Here is a 16,251-nt window from a genome sequence, read left to right as displayed (position 1 = left end):
GACACAAATTGCAGGCACAAAAACAGACAAATCTCAGGTGCACAACTCCAAATTCTTAATAATATATAAATGCAATACAATTTTGCAATCAATAGAGGTTTATAGCATAATCTTGGCCAAGGTTATGGGCCTACCCACCATATCCAGGTAACCTCTGTAGGGTAGGTCCCTAACATACTACGATTCAAATCCAGAGTGCAGGATACCCCCAAACTAGCCCAGCTAAGCCACCCCAGGGCACCGCCATAGTAAGAAAAGTGCAGTGTGAAAGAGATAGTTAGGAGCAGCTACTGCTGCATATAAAGAATGAAAATAAAAAGTGAGGTACATATATAATAAACAAACAGTGAAGGGTTAAAATGTGTTATAAAAGGAAAATGTGTTATAATGCGGTGCCCTGAAACAGATCAACAAAGGCAATCCAGGGGGACCCACGCCCCAAAAATGAACCAAAGTTGCACTACAGTATATAAAACTTGTAGGACTTACCTAGAATTGTGCCTATTACTTGTGTGCATATTCATTACAAGACTCCATGCTTTTAAACCAATAAGGTAGGGGTGCTAATCCAGACTGAGGGCGTCTCCTTTCCCTCAGGTGTGCAATAAAGCACATTAAATAGAGTATATGGGAAAGATTTCTGGACTGCACACCCTGAATATATATATAATGGGAGGTGTTACCTGATGACACAAATTGCAGGCACAAAAACAGACAAATCTCAGGTGCACAACTCCAAATTATTACTGATATATAAATGCAATACAATTTTGCAATCAATAGAGGTTTTTAGTATGATCTTGGCCAAGGTTATGGGCCTACCCACCATATCCAGGTAACCTCTGTAGGGTAGGTCCCTAACATACTACGATTCAAATCCAGAGCGCAGGACACACCCAACCTAGCCCAGCTAAGCCACCCCAGGGCACCGCCATAGTAAGAAAAGTGCAGTGTGAAAGAGAAAGTTAGGAGCAGCTACTGCTGCATATAAAGAATGAAAATAAAAAGTGAGGTACATATATAATAAACAAACAGTGAAGGGTTAAAATGTGTTATAAAAGAAAAATGTGTTATAATGCGGTGCCCTGAAACAGATCAACAAAGGCAATCCAGGGGGACCCACACCCCAAAAATGAACCAAAGTTGCACTACAGTATATAAAACTTGTAGGACTTACCTAGAATTGTGCCTATTACTTGTGTGCATATTCATTACAAGACTCCATGCTTTTAAACCAATAAGGTAGGGGTGCTAATCCAGATGGAGGGCATCTCCTTTCCCTCAGGTGTGCAATAAAGCACATTAAATAGAGTATATGGGAAAGATTTCTGGACTGCACACCCTGAATATATATATAATGGGAGGTGCTACCTGATGAGACAAATTGCAGGCACAAAAACAGACAAATCTCAGGTGCACAACTCCAAATTATTAATAATATATAAATGCAATACAATTTTGCAATCAATAGAGGTTTTTAGCATAATCTTGGCCAAGGTTATGGGCCTACCCACCATATCCAGGTAACCTCTGATTGCAAAATTGTATTGCATTTATATATTATTAATAATTTGGAGTTGTGCACCTGAGATTTGTCTGTTTTTGTGCCTGCAATTTGTCTCATCAGGTAGCACCTCCCATTATATATATATTCAGGGTGTGCAGTCCAGAAATCTTTCCCATATACTCTATTTAATGTGCTTTATTGCACACCTGAGGGAAAGGAGACGCCCTCAGTCTGGATTAGCACCCCTACCTTATTGGTTTAAAAGCATGGAGTTTTGTAATGAATATGCACACAAGTAATAGGCACAATTCTAGGTAAGTCCTACAAGTTTTATATACTGTAGTGCAACTTTGGTTCATTTTTGGGTCGTGGGTCTCCCTGGATTGCCTTTGTTGATCTGTTTCAGGGCACCGCATTATAACACATTTTTCTTTTATAACACATTCTAACCCTTCACTGTTTGTTTATTATATATGTACCTCACTTTTTATTTTCATTCTTTATATGCAGCAGTAGCTGCTCCTAACTATCTCTTTCACACTGCACTTTTCTTACTATGGCGGTGCCCTGGGGTGGCTTAGCTGGGCTAGTTTGGGGGAGTCCTGCGCTCTGGATTTGAATCGTAGTATGTTAGGGACCTACCCTACAGAGGTTACCTGGATATGGTGGGTAGGCCCATAACCTTGGCCAAGATTATGCTAAAAACCTCTATTGATTGCAAAATTGTATTGCATTTATATATTATTAATAATTTGGAGTTGTGCATCTATGATTTGTCTGTTTTTGTGTCTAGAATTGTGGCTGCATATCTGAATCAGGTCCGATATGACTAGCTTTTATGTTTTGTTAAGCTGGGGGCTACTGTAACTATCTGTTACAATGTATTTTCTTATATTCTATGTATCTTTTTTTATCGTAACATACTGAGAAATATGTTTGCAATGTTCATAGAATAAGAACAGAATATAAATCAGAGCAATACAGTTTGCTTAGGTAAATATTTATCGGCATTACTAATTATTTCAGATCTATTTAAAGATGTGTGGTTTGTCTCATTCAAACAGAGGGACTGATTCAGAGACGGACGGAATTGCAGAGCCGCACACAAGCAGCTGTACAATTTTGCCCATCTCAAATGCAAATGCAGCAGGAAGTGTCTTAGGAAACAGACACCGCCTTGCTGCATCAGCGATCCCAGCACTGCGACCAGTGATCACCTTTGGAATCATTGGTCCCAATTGTTGTCCCTTTGGCCAGGCTATGGCAGCTGAAGCTGGTCCTGGTGGCTTGCAAGGCCAGGAAGTCTGCGTCCATGGAAAAGAAGAAATTATTATTTTTTTTTTTATTATTTCAATGTGCGTTACTTTGTAGGTATTACTCATTTGTTTTAATATTTTTAGATTATTTTTTTTAGCACAATATTTATTTATATACTGTAAAGATTCCCCCCTGTTTTTTATAACCTTCTAAGCCCAGCTCCTCTAAATACATAACATGGTGTAGATTGGAGGGATTTGTGTTTCTAAGTTAGTATCCTTTTAATTGTTTTTTTAAAATGTTGGGAAAATCATTTGCAGCTTTTTATGAACTGGCCATCAAATCAATCTAATAATACTACAAATGTGCAATTAGGGTGCTTTTGCTCTGTAACAATCCTCTGCATGTTATCAATTACCTCTACAGCTCCTCCTTGCCCACGGATGTATATATATATATATATATATATATATATACATTATAGTATCAGGGTTGGGGAACTGGTACTATGTCCTGGGGTAAATGGCAATGCGCAGCAGCTGAGAAACCACACAAAGGGCCTGATTCAGACCTGACTCGCAAGCGGGTTGATGGTGGGGAATTGCGCACACGTGCGCAATCCCCAGAGCGAGAGAGAAATTCTCTCTCTCTGGGGCTCGCTACAAACAGGGTTGATGTCGGTGTTGATCGACAGCTCGCCCCGTTTTGTAGGCGGGGTGGGGGGGGGGTGGGTGGACAAACGGAGGAACGCCTGCCATTTGTGGGCGGCCCTACTGACATCACGAGTGATGTCAGTAGTGAGCTTCTGGGTCTATTAGAACCGGAAGCTCACTGGGGCTTGCGGAAGACGAGACCCTACCACAAGGGTCTCTTCGTAAGCCCGATGGTCGCGACCATCGCGACTATCACCTGGCCGCTCACTAAAGCTGTGGATGGTCACCCACAGCTTAGCGAGTGGCCAGGAGGCCAGGTTTTTTAAAACTAAGCGGCCGCCCTGATTCAGAGCGAGCGCTCGCTTTTTGCGAGCGGCTCTGAATCAGGCCCAAAGTCCTTTGGTCTGGTGCAACTGGCCTCAGCCAGTTTTATTATGCAGCAAAACAAAAATAAAAAGAAACAAACACATTGCCATCTGGCACTAACTAAACACAAAAGTGATCCTAGCTTACTAATAAAACAAGGTACAAGAAGTTTTACCAGACGTAGTATACCTGGTCTCAGTGATCTGATTCTCTCAGAGAGACACAAAAAGACTCTCCTTCCCCAGGAAGTGTTTCTCCATACTGATCAGCCTGACAGCCTTAAAACACAGCCACACAGCTAAAAACCCTAATTAGTCTCCTAACAGCCCAAAAAGTTCCTAACACAAACATCTTCCTGCGGTTTCGAAACACATAGGTCAGGAATCTAGCAAATATACCTGCCTTCCACTATGATGCCAGAGACCTTGTCACAAAAAAATAAATAAATATATATATATATATATATATATATATTTATATATCTGGAATTGAGAGCAAGAAAGAAGGGGCACCCCATAGTGCATGAAACTGTAAAACAGATTTTATTGCAGACAGCGGACATAAAACTCGTTCAATGAATATGCGTACCACAATCAGCGGTCAGATACCACCACAAGTAATAAAAATGAAGAAGCCTGAATATCACCCGAACGTCTCCGGGGACTCCGTCGGCTATTCGACCAGTAATGGACAGCAACGCCAAACCACGCCCAACGCGGTTCGTCATCGACTTCATCAGGAGGCCGGATAATTGGCTCAGACAGGACCGGTTTAAAATTAACAACGCCATTTTGCGAATGGCAATGAGACGCCATTTTGTGACTGGCCACCCAGCGCCATTTTAGTGAATCTCGTCCATTATAATTACATACGGCGATGCTATTATTTAGCGTCGTGCGATTCCCATGCAATAGAAAGAAGTTAAAACTCCTCATCATATAAATACAGACAGTCACTAAAATATATAAAATAATCAACCCTGCAAAACACGTACCATTGTGTACTCCACAAACACGTAGTCGTACAACGCTAACTAGCATCTTTTCTCAATACGCCAATACTTACACACTGCACACTTCCATAAAAAGGTTTCCTAGCATTAAAGAGTAATATTCAAGGTTTATTCAGTATTATTAATGTTGTGAAATAAATGTAATTTGATATCTAAGGTTTAGTACATGGTAAGCAGACCGTGTTTTGTGTTGTACTGATCCACTGTGTCTTTGCAGATTTCCGGTACAATCGGTGAGAAGATCGCAACATGTGTCTGCAAGCTATGGACCATAGAGAGTTAAACATTAAAATTTACTCTGTAATGTAGCCAGCTTAGATTTGTTATGCAACGGGACACAGGACACAAAGAGCTGTTGGAGGCTGGATTGTGTCCATACGAATTGACCTATGAACTGTACTGTAACAGAAGAACCAGGAAGAAGAACCAATGGAATCATGCCAAACTGTTCTATTGTATTGCCTATCTCTGCTAGAGTATATATGTGGGCTCTCTAAACCTGGATGCCAGTCTGCTTGCTTTGCTGTTGACGGAGGTTTCTACTTTGATGCCGGTATCTGGGTCCAGAGTGCGTGCGTATGTAACAACTGTACCTTGGGTCTGTATAATTTATTTGCACTAATTGTATTTAGGAACCACACTCAAAGTCTGAAAGCATTAATTTCTTGTGTGACTCATAACGCTAAATAGCGACAATTTTAGAAGGTATAGACAGGCAGGAATCAATAGTATAATTTGTCTCCTTGCAGCTGTTTTTTCACCCCACTCCCCCCACTTTATTTGGGCTTGGTTCTGTCTGTCTACCATCTTTATATAGTTCTTGCATTTGGGCCTGATACTCTCTCTCTCCCCCTCACCTCCTAATATTTTTTTATTTGTGTATGTTCCTCTCTATCCATTTATCCTATGTAATTTTTCATTTGGGAATAGTTTTCTTTGCCCCACCCACTTTATATATATTTACTTTTCTTTGTTTTATCGTTATCAATAACAGATTGTCAGGGCTCAGCCGGGGATCGGCTCCCGCTTACCGCGCTGCCGGCTTCCCCTGTCATCCTGGGTGGTCGGGCAGCTTGCGCGACGGCGGGGGAGAAGCTGAGCATTCTTCCGGCATGCAGTGGCTTCCTGGTGGGTTGGTGTCTGGCATCACAAGTCCGGACATGGGTGCCGCCATGACAGTCAGCCCATGTGACTGTATCCTCCTTCCTGATTGGTCTGTGATCAGCTGATGCTGTGCACCTGTCTAAGGGTTCCCCTGGGTATATAACTGTTCCACAGGTTACAGGAAGTTGCCTGAACAACGGTTGTCTCCTAGCGTGCCTTAGTGAGTTCCCGGTCCAGGTTCCTATTTTCCTTACAGCAGCAGTGTTACCATCTCTACCTGTGTGCCTTAACGTCTCTGGTGAATATCCGTGCAGCAGTGTTACCATCTCTACCTGTGTGCCTTAACGTCTCTGGTGAATATCCGTGCAGCAGTGTTACCATCTCTACCTGTGTGCCTTAACATCTCTGGTGAATATCCGTGCAGCAGTGTTACCATCTCTACCTGTGTGCCTTAAACGTCTCTGGTGAATATCCGTGAAGCAGTGTTACCATCTCTACCTGTATGCCTCTCGTCTCTGGTGAACATCTGTGCTACAGTGTATACCACCTCTACCTGTGTGCCTTCCATCTCTGGTGAATTCTCAAGTAACCGTGAGTCGCTCTCCACTTGAAATCCTTATTGATATTTGATCCTCGTGTCAAGGTGTATTACTGTACGCTTAGGGCATTGCTTTGTGCCTAGCAGGCATAACCTCTCTGGGCCACGGGTGTAGTGTCTCTATCCCTGCAGGGCTTGGGTACCTGGTCAAAGGACCGTGACCTGCTCACGGGGTGCAGCTAAGCCCAAATCCCAATTAGAGGGGTCACTGGTGAACACCATCCTGTGGGTTAGATTCCGCACCTTTGCCCAGGTCTCGCCAACACTTAAGACCTGTGGATGAGGAGAACATACATCCAGGCCCCTCGTCTCCGCTTCCTCCCCCAACTTGGGCCCACCACAGCCTCTGCTCTAGTCTCAGACGTGACAGTTTGTTCAGGCCCAATGGAGGCTGCAGGATCCCAAGGTACTGGGTCACTACAAGAGTTGACCTCTCGGATGGACAACCAAGAGGCGCAACAACAACAAGTGGCTCAGTATTTACAGGAGCTCTCGAGGCAACTATTCAAACCACGTTGGCTTCTATTCTCCCAGCTCCTCCGGCTGCAGCCCCTGTACCCTCTCCATCAGTTCCTTCACTGGTGGTTCCTACCCCCAAACCCCGACTCCAGTTAGCCACTCCGGAAAGGTTTGAAGGTGATCCCAGGCGGTGCCGCAGATTCATCAACCAATGTGAGATCCAATTTGAATGCCTTCCCCAGAACTTTCCCACGTCTCGGGCAAAAGTGGCATATGTGATATCACTGTTAACAGGAGCAGCATTAGACTGGGTCTCCCCTTTATGGGAACGGGCCGACCCCATCGTATCTACCTACGAGGAATTCGTTTCAGCATTTAAGAGAATTTTTGATGAGCCAGGCCGTTCTGCATCTGCATCTTCTGACCTTCTCCGAGTGCGTCAGGTCACACGATTCGTGGGGCAGTATGTAGTCCAGTTCCAGACCCTGGCATCGGAAATGAAAATGGAATGAGGAAGTTCTTAAAGCGTCCTTGCTTCATGGACTCTCTGAGAGGATGAAGGATGAACTTGCCTCCAGAGATTTGCCTGAATCTTTCGCTGATGTTATCTCTCTCTGCATCAAAATTGACCTTCGCCACCGGGAAAGATGGGCTAGTAGGGGAAGAGGTGAACGCCTACTAGCTCATTCTTCTGCTGTTAATCCGCCTATGCCCACCTTAGCTAGTGAAGAGGAACCGATGCAGGTCAATAGAACCAAACTCACCCCGGCAGAGCGCAATAGACGCTTCCAAAATAAATGGTGTATTTATTGTGCTGCACCTAACCACATTCTGAAAAATTGTCCTTTACTTGCGTGAAATGCGAGACCCTGACTGAAGTAGGGAGCATTCAGTTGGGGGTTATTCTCAAGCCATCCCAATTATCAGAGAGTCTTCTAGTAGTGTCGCTTTCCCATAAGTCCAGGACAAGAAAGGTCCACACTTTAATTGATTCTGGAGCCGCTGGTAATTTTATTGCGGAAAAATTGATTCACACCTTGGGTGTTCCAGTTGTTCCCCTACCTAATAAATTGTTACTGTCCGGCCTAGATGGTAAAACTCTGGTAGGGCTACCCATTTCTTCGCTCTCTCATCCTGTGACTGTTGGATGCCTACATCAGGAAATGCTGGAATTTTTTTTTTACCCGAATCCTCCTATGAGCTGGTATTAGGGCTGCCCTGGTTGAAAAAACACAATCCTGTCTTCGACTGGGATGTTATGCAAATCCTATCCTGGGGTTCACATTGTTTCCAAAATTATTTGACCAAGGTCGTGCCAGTATGTAACCAAGCGACGGTTTCCAACCCAGCTAAGAAGTTCCTCCTTCCTGAGTCTCCTAAACATTCCCCCCAGCCGGGGTTGCCTGAGGCTTATCAAGACTTTGCTGACGTATTTTGTGAACAAGCCGCAGATGAACTTCCTCCGCATCGACCTTGGGATTGTGCTATCGATTTACTTCCCGGGAAAAGCCCTCCACGTGGCCGTGTTTACCCCTTGTCCGTGCCAGAGACCGCGGCCATGGAAGAATACATTAAGGAAAACCTTGCTAAAGGATTCATTCGGCCTTCTTCTTCTCCTGCAGGGGCAGGTTTCTTTTTTGTAGGAAAAAAGGATGCTGGACTCCGCCCTTGCATAGACTACCGAGGCTTAAATCAAATCACCATAAAAAATCGGTACCCTTTACCTTTAATTTTGGAACTTTTTGACAAGGTTCAAGGGGCTCAGGTTTTCACCAAGCTGGATCTACCTGGTGCGTATAATTTGATTCAAATTAAAACTGGGGACGAGTGGAAGACCGCGTTCAATACCAGAGATGGACACTTCGAGTGCCTCGTAATGCCCTTCGGTCTTTGCAGTGCACCAGCTATCTTTCAAGGTTATGTCAACGAGGTCTTCCGGGATATTCTTCATAAATTTGTTGTGATTTATCTCGATGACATCTTAATCTTTTCCAGAAATTTACAGAGCCATCGTCTTCATGTACAGGAGGTATTGTCCCGCCTTCGTACTCATCACCTCTTTGGGAAACTTTCCAAATGTATGTTTAACCAAACTTCAGTACCTTTTTTAGGTCATATAATCTCCGGGAGGAGTCTCCAGATGGATCCTGATAAATTAAAAGCAATCTCTGAGTGGCCCCTGCCTACTTCTTTTAAAGGTACTCAGCGCTTCTTAGGATTCGCAAACTATTATAGGAGGTTTATTCCACACTTTTCTACGCTGGTAGCACCCATTACCTCCCTCACAAGGAAAGGAGCCAATCCTTCTAAATGGTCTGTTCCAGCAGTACAAGCCTTTCAAAACCTAAAAGGTGCCTTTTCTAGAGCTCCAATCCTCTGCCAGCCTCAAATAGACAAACCATTCATTGTGGAGGTGGACGCATCCTTTGTTGGAGTAGGGGCGGTATTATCTCAGTCTGCTGAAGATGGGAAGATGCATCCCTAGGGATTTTTCTCCCGTAAATTTTCTCCTGCAGAAAGGAATTATATTATAGGCGACCAAGAACTTCTAGCTATGCGTTTAGCCTTGGAGGAATGGCGGTATCTTCTTGAAGGGGCTAAATTTCCTGTCACGATTATTACAGACCATAAGAATCTGATCTATCTGCAAACTGCACACCGGTTTGAATGCCAGGCAGGCACGATGGTCACTTTTTTTTTCTAGGTTTAATTTAAAACTTCAGTTTCGTCCTGGTGTGTTGAACAAAAAAGCCGATGCATTATCTCGCTCCTTTATGACTAACTTGGAGGAGGAGGAGTGTACTCAAGTTCGTTCCATTTTGGACCCAATTGTATTTGCTCCTACTCAAGTAGTATCTCTGCCACCTGGGAAAATTTTTGTACCTCCTAATTTACGCAAAAAACTACTGGTTTGGGCTCATGCATCCTTGTTCGCAGGTCACACTGGAATCACCAAAACCTACCAGTTCTTACTTCGATCTTACTGGTGGCCGACCATGAAGAAGGATGTCACGGAGTTTGTCCGGTCCTGTATCAAATGCGCCCAACATAAAACTCCGCGTAGACAGATGGTTGGTCCTATTCGTCCCTTGTCTTTCCCAGCTGCTCCATGGACCCACATCTCAATGGATTTTATTTCTGAATTACCTCGGTGCAAGGGGCATAACACGGTATGGGTGGTCGTGGATCGCTTTTCTAAAATGGCACACTTTATCCCGCTCGTTGGCCTTCCTTCTGCTCCTCAATTAGCAAAATTTTTTATTCGAGACATCTTCAGATTACACGGTCTCCCCAAGGAAATAGTCTCTGATCGAGGTGTTCACTTTACAGCCAAATTTTGGAGAGCCCTATGTAATACTTGTGGAATCAAACTGAACTTTTCCTCAGCCTACCACCCACAGTCGAATGGTCAAACGGAAAGGGTCAATCAAGAGCTGGAGACCTTCATTAGGCTCTTTGTGTCATCCTCCCAGGATGATTTGGTGGACCTCCTACCATGGGCAGAGTTTTCTCATAATTTTAAATTCCATTCTTCCTCTAAATCCACTCCTTTTTTTACGGTTTTTGGTAGACATTCACGAGTTCCAGATTTCCAGAAGCTTCCATTTATAGATGTTCCGGCTGTGAACCAAGAGATCCAATCCTTTTCAGTTTTATAAAATAAAATTCATCTATCCTTAAAGCAATCTTCAAGGAATTACAAGAAATTTGCGGACAGAAGACGTTTGGCTGTTCCACTGTTGAGAGTTGGGGACAGGGTTTGGTTATCCTCCAAGAATATTCGCTTAAGAGTCCCGTCCATGAAACTCGCCCCACTTTTTGTTGGGCCATGTCGTATCCTTAAGATAATCAGTCCAGTAGCTTATAAATTGGAACTTCCTCCTCAAATGAAGATTTCAAATACTTTTCACGTTTCTCTCTTACGACCTCTGGTGCTCAATCGTTTTCAGAGTTGTTCTCCTAAATTGCCTCAAGTTAAGACATTACAAGGCACTGAATTTGAGGTGGAGAGGATCCTGGATTCCCGGCACAGATTCAACACCCTTCAATATCTCATTGATTGGAAGGGCTACGGCCCCAAGGAAAGGGCCTGGATCAGAGCCTCTGATGTACACGCTCCGCGACTAATCCAGAGTTTTCATAGGAGATTTCCAGATAAGCCTGATGGGTGTTCAGTGCCCACCCTTAAAGGAGGGGGTACTGTCAGGGCTCAGCCAGGGATCGGCTCCCGCTTACCGCGCCGCCGGCTTCCCCTGTCATCCTGGGTGGTCGGGCAGCTTGCACGACGGCGGGGGAGAAGCTGAGCATTCTCCCCGCATGCAGTGGCTTCCTGGTGGGCTGGTGTCTGGCATCACAAGTCCGGACATGGGCGCCGCCATGACAGTCGGCCCATGTGACTGTATCCTTCTTCCTGATTGGTCTGTGATCAGCTGATGCTGTGCACCTGTCTAAGGGTTCCCCTGGGTATATAACTGTTCCACAGGTTACAGGAAGTTGCCTGAACAACGGTTGTCTCCTAGCGTGCCTTAGTGAGTTCCCGGTCCAGGTTCCTATTTTCCTTACAGCAGCAGTGTTACCATCTCTACCTGTGTGCCTTAACGTCTCTGGTGAATATCCGTGCAGCAGTGTTACCATCTCTACCTGTGTGCCTTAACGTCTCTGGTGAATATCCGTGCAGCAGTGTTACCATCTCTACCTGTGTGCCTTAACGTCTCTGGTGAATATCCGTGCAGCAGTGTTACCATCTCTACCTGTGTGCCTTAAACGTCTCTGGTGAATATCCGTGCAGCAGTGTTACCATCTCTACCTGTGTGCCTCTCGTCTCTGGTGAACATCCATGCTACAGTGTATACCACCTCTACCTGTGTGCCTTCCATCTCCTTATCCTTATTGATATTTGATCCTCGTGTCAAGGTGTATTACTGTATGCTTAGGGCATTGCTTTGTGCCTAGCAGGCATAACCTCTCTGGGCCACGGGTGTTGCGTCTCTATCCCTGCAGGGCTTGGGTACCTGGTCAAAGGACCGCGACCTGCTCACGGGGTGCAGCTAAGCCCAAATCCCAATTGGAGGGGTCACTGGTGAACACCATCCTGTGGGTTAGATTCCGCACCTTTGCCCAGGTCTCGCCAACACTCAAGACCTGTGGATGAGAACATACATCCAGGCCCCTCGTCTCCGCTTCCTCCCCCAACTTAGGCCCACCACAGCCTCTACTCCAGTCTCAGACGTGACACAGATAACGAGTAGTTTAATTTCATGGAGGATTACCTTTGTGTTATCAGTTTAGTGGCACCTGGTCTGCCAAAGATTGGAAGAGTGTGTACGGTATCACAATGCTTTCAGCAGATGTAGATCTGAGATCTGCTGCAAAATTAGACAGGTGTGTAGGCATATATTGGGTGTTGAATCTGCGACTAGGCTACCAGTACGATTGTGTCAACAATCTGGTCTGGAGTTGTATTCCCGGAGGATTGGACAAGTGTGTACCCATCTTAAGGTAAATACACACGGTCCAATTTTCTTTCAGATCTGTACAACGATTTTAAAAATCGTTCAATCATTCATATCTGAAGGAAAATCTGACATATCTGACATGTTTGTCAGATGAACGATGAATGATGCACGTTCCCGTTTGTCAGATAACGATATCTGACATCTGATGTGTTTGCAGTCAGATTTGGACGATTCCATTCATTTTAATACAGGTCAAAATCGTTCAATTGTTCAAATCGTTGGTAAAATCGTGCAAATCATTAGTAAATCGTTCAAATCGTTCAATCGTTCATCTGAGATATATGACCGTGTGTATGCACCATTAAGTCATGCAACGTCACAGCAGATGATTAATTTGCTTTATCCATTGTTTGTAAATTAAAAACTGCAGCTAAAAGGGCTGGAAGTGTCTGAAGGGGTAAGGGTGACAGGCCAAAAGTTGTTATACAGTGCTTACCTGAAGATTTTATACAGATTTTTTTTCTAAAGATATTGTTGTTCGGAACTTTATTGGAAGAAGTAATTCAAAGTCCTTATCAGTAGTCATTATCCAAAGTCGCTTAAATAAAGCAGGAACTACTCAAAATGTCACCACAAAATGGCTGCCAGTAGCTGGGCATCCTTTATAAAGGGCTGTGACCTGCATTGTGACATCACAATGCATGCAGGCAGCAGCTAGAAATGGCTGTAGCTTAGAACAGCTCTTGGTCCTACCTGTCACATTTATATAACATCAGTAAATGTTTTTGAAGGCTGGTGCTTTCTTAGTGACTGCAGATGCCGCAACTGCAATGGGCCCGTGGCAGCTCTTGGCAGGGCCAGATTAACAATAGGGCGGGTGGAGCTGCAGCTCCAGGCCCTCCCATCAAAACAGGCCCAGAGCATTTGTTGTGCTTCTGTAGACAGGACTTTTTTTTTCCGGCCTTCTGAGGCCCCGCCTCCTGACTGAGGCCCGCCCCATCCATGGGCCATGAGCCCCCCTTCCCAGAGTACCCCCCTTCAACAACAGGGGCTTAATTAAAGGTGCCCTGGCAATTAGGGAAAGCTCCACTCTTGTTTTTTTGCCTGGATGGGACCAGTCACAGCACGGCTCTGCTTGCTTGAGCTCCTCTATTCCACTTAGCCCCGCCCCACTGATGACTGTGCAGTAGTGTGTACAGCCTGTAACTACTGATGGATGAACACAATGATCTTCAGTAAAGTGGTAATTCTGCTTTAACAATTCAGATTCCAGGACCAATTAAATCAGGTGCAAAAGGTGTATACATGAATGTATATGTAATGTGTGTGTGTATATATGTAATAGAAATATATATAGTCTGCCAGGAAAACGGCACTCGGAGACAACAATATGGCAATAGAATCAAAAAGTGTGTATTAAATCATCTAACGTTTTCACGGCACCAGCCCCATCTTCAGGACTAAACAAGAAAAACCTGTAGACGGGGCTGGTGCCCTGAAAACATTACATGATTTAATACACACTTTTTGATTATATTGCGATATTGTTGTCTCCGAGTGCCGTATGAATATTTCTATGTGCACCGGAACAAGTTGATTTGTTTATGGGGAGCGCCGGCAAACTGTGTAATTTTATATATATATATACACTCAGCTGGTGTTCTCCGGCACTTAATGTTAAGCTAGGTACACACTGAGTGATGTGTACCCAGCCGATGTGTCGGGCCGACATATCGGATCTTGGGTACACATCAGAACAAGGCAATGAACGATGATACCTCATTCTGGCCTTCATTACCTGTAACTGGGCTGCATGCGATATCGTCCAGTTGGACGTGCAGCACAGCCGACCGGATGATACCGCATCCTACCACAGGAGCGCTCATATTGGCCATAACACTGAGCGATGCGGCCGATATGACATTCCGATTCAGCCAAAACGACATATTGTGCCAACACCGTCTCAGTGTATACCCAGCTTTATTTTGTGTATGTATGTACTTTTTATTCTCTTTTCTCCTTTCTTCCCTTGTTCTGCCCTTCCCCATGTTCCTCCCATCTCCACCTATGTTCCTCCTGTCATTCCATGTTGCTGTCCCTGTCTCCCTCCTGTCTCCGCTTGTTTTCCTTCCATCTTGCCTGTTATTCCCCCCCCTCCCCTTGTGTTCCTCCCGTCTCATCCTTTCTTCTTCCCCCTGACTTCCTCCTGTTCTTTTCCCTTGTCTTCCTCCTATATTTTCTACACTCGGTTCATCCCATCTCCTGCTGTTCTTTTCCATTCCTTCTGTTTCTGCCTGGTCACCTAAGCAGACATTCCATGTGGGTTCCAAATTGTGCAACCGCAGCTGTCTTTTTTTTGTATGTGACAGTCACCAGCTGGTGTTGTGGAGGAGCCTCAGTTCAGGCTGAGGGGCCCATTTATCATTGTATATTTGTGACTATATCACCAGAAACAACCGTTTTTGTGGGTTAACTGCAATTAATACGTTTTCCTTAGATCAGGGGTGTCAAACTCGCCCTGCCACAGTTTTAGCATTCCCTAATAGCATAACTGTGGCAGTGCATGCTGGGATGTGTAGTTCTACTGCAGCTGGATGGCCCGAGTTTGACGCCACTGCCCTAGATGTATGAAGGTGGGACCACAGCAGATATCTCCGATACCTGCTGCGATCCCTCCATTCAGGCTGGAAGCCACATCCCCCATAGGTTTCTATGGGGAATGTGATGCTGCCCAATTTACCAACACCCCCTGTGGAGACCACACCCCCCCAACACTGGTCACATGCCCCATATCAATAGTCACACTCCCGTGGCACTGGTCACACCCCTTGAGTTAGCACACAGTAGGCCCTTCAGGAATTTCAGCTCCAGGCCCATGAGGAACTTAGGGGTCTATTTACTAAGCAGTGTTAGGAGACAGAGTGAAAAGTGATAAGGTGCCAGCCAATCAGCTCCTAACTGCCATCTCACAGGCTGTGTTTGAAAAATGACAGTTGGGAGCTGACTGGCTGGCACCTTATCACTTTTCACTCTTTCTCCTAACACTGCTTAGTAAATAGTATATAGACCCCTTAATCTGGCACTGGCTCTTGGCATGGAATTGGTATGAAATACCGTCGACCGCATGGCCGGCAGCCTGACAGGAGCAGAGTGCGACGCAGCGGAAGCCCGACAGCGCTGGAAATCCGTGGATAGGTAAGTATTTACTAACCTAACCCCCCTAACCCTAACCCTCCTTAGGGGTGCATAACCCTAACTGCCCCCCCAAGTGCCTAACCCTAATCCCCCCTCTAAGTGCCTAACCCTAACCACCCCCTTCCCCGCTGCCTAAACCTAAGTCCCCCGGGCGGGGTGCCTAACCCTAAGTCCCCCCCGGGGGTGCCTAACCCTAACCCTCCCTCCCCCTAGCCTAACCCTAACCCTCCCGGGGGGGTGCCTAACCCTAAGTCCCCCCCGGGAGCCCTAAACCTAACCCTCCCCCCCCGCGGCTGTCCGCTCGCGGCGCCCGGCATCCCTACGATCGGGATGCCGGGCGCCAGTCTCCCGGGGTCAGGGAAATGCGGGCGTCTACATCTAGATGCCCGGCATTTCACCCTTGACGGGAAATGGCAGTCGGGAAGCCGGCTGCCAGTATTTAGGCTTCCCGATTGCCTCCCCTTGGAATCTGTGCACTTAGTTTTACCCACTCCAGCAGTCTGGAGAGTAGCTTTTCAGCTAGCTATCCCCACAGGCCTTAATCCAGCTCTGAGCAAAGGTCCTGCTATCAGGCTACAGAGTCAATTATAGCACATCAGAGTCCCTACCTTTATATGTCCATTATCAGATAAACAAACCTTAAT

Source organism: Taudactylus pleione, unplaced genomic scaffold (assembly GCF_031769625.1).
Source record: "Taudactylus pleione unplaced genomic scaffold, aTauple2 ptg000040l, whole genome shotgun sequence".
Lineage (NCBI taxonomy): Eukaryota > Metazoa > Chordata > Amphibia > Anura > Myobatrachidae > Taudactylus > Taudactylus pleione.
The sequence above is the reverse complement of the archived record's forward strand: the minus strand, read 5'-3'. Positions refer to the sequence as shown.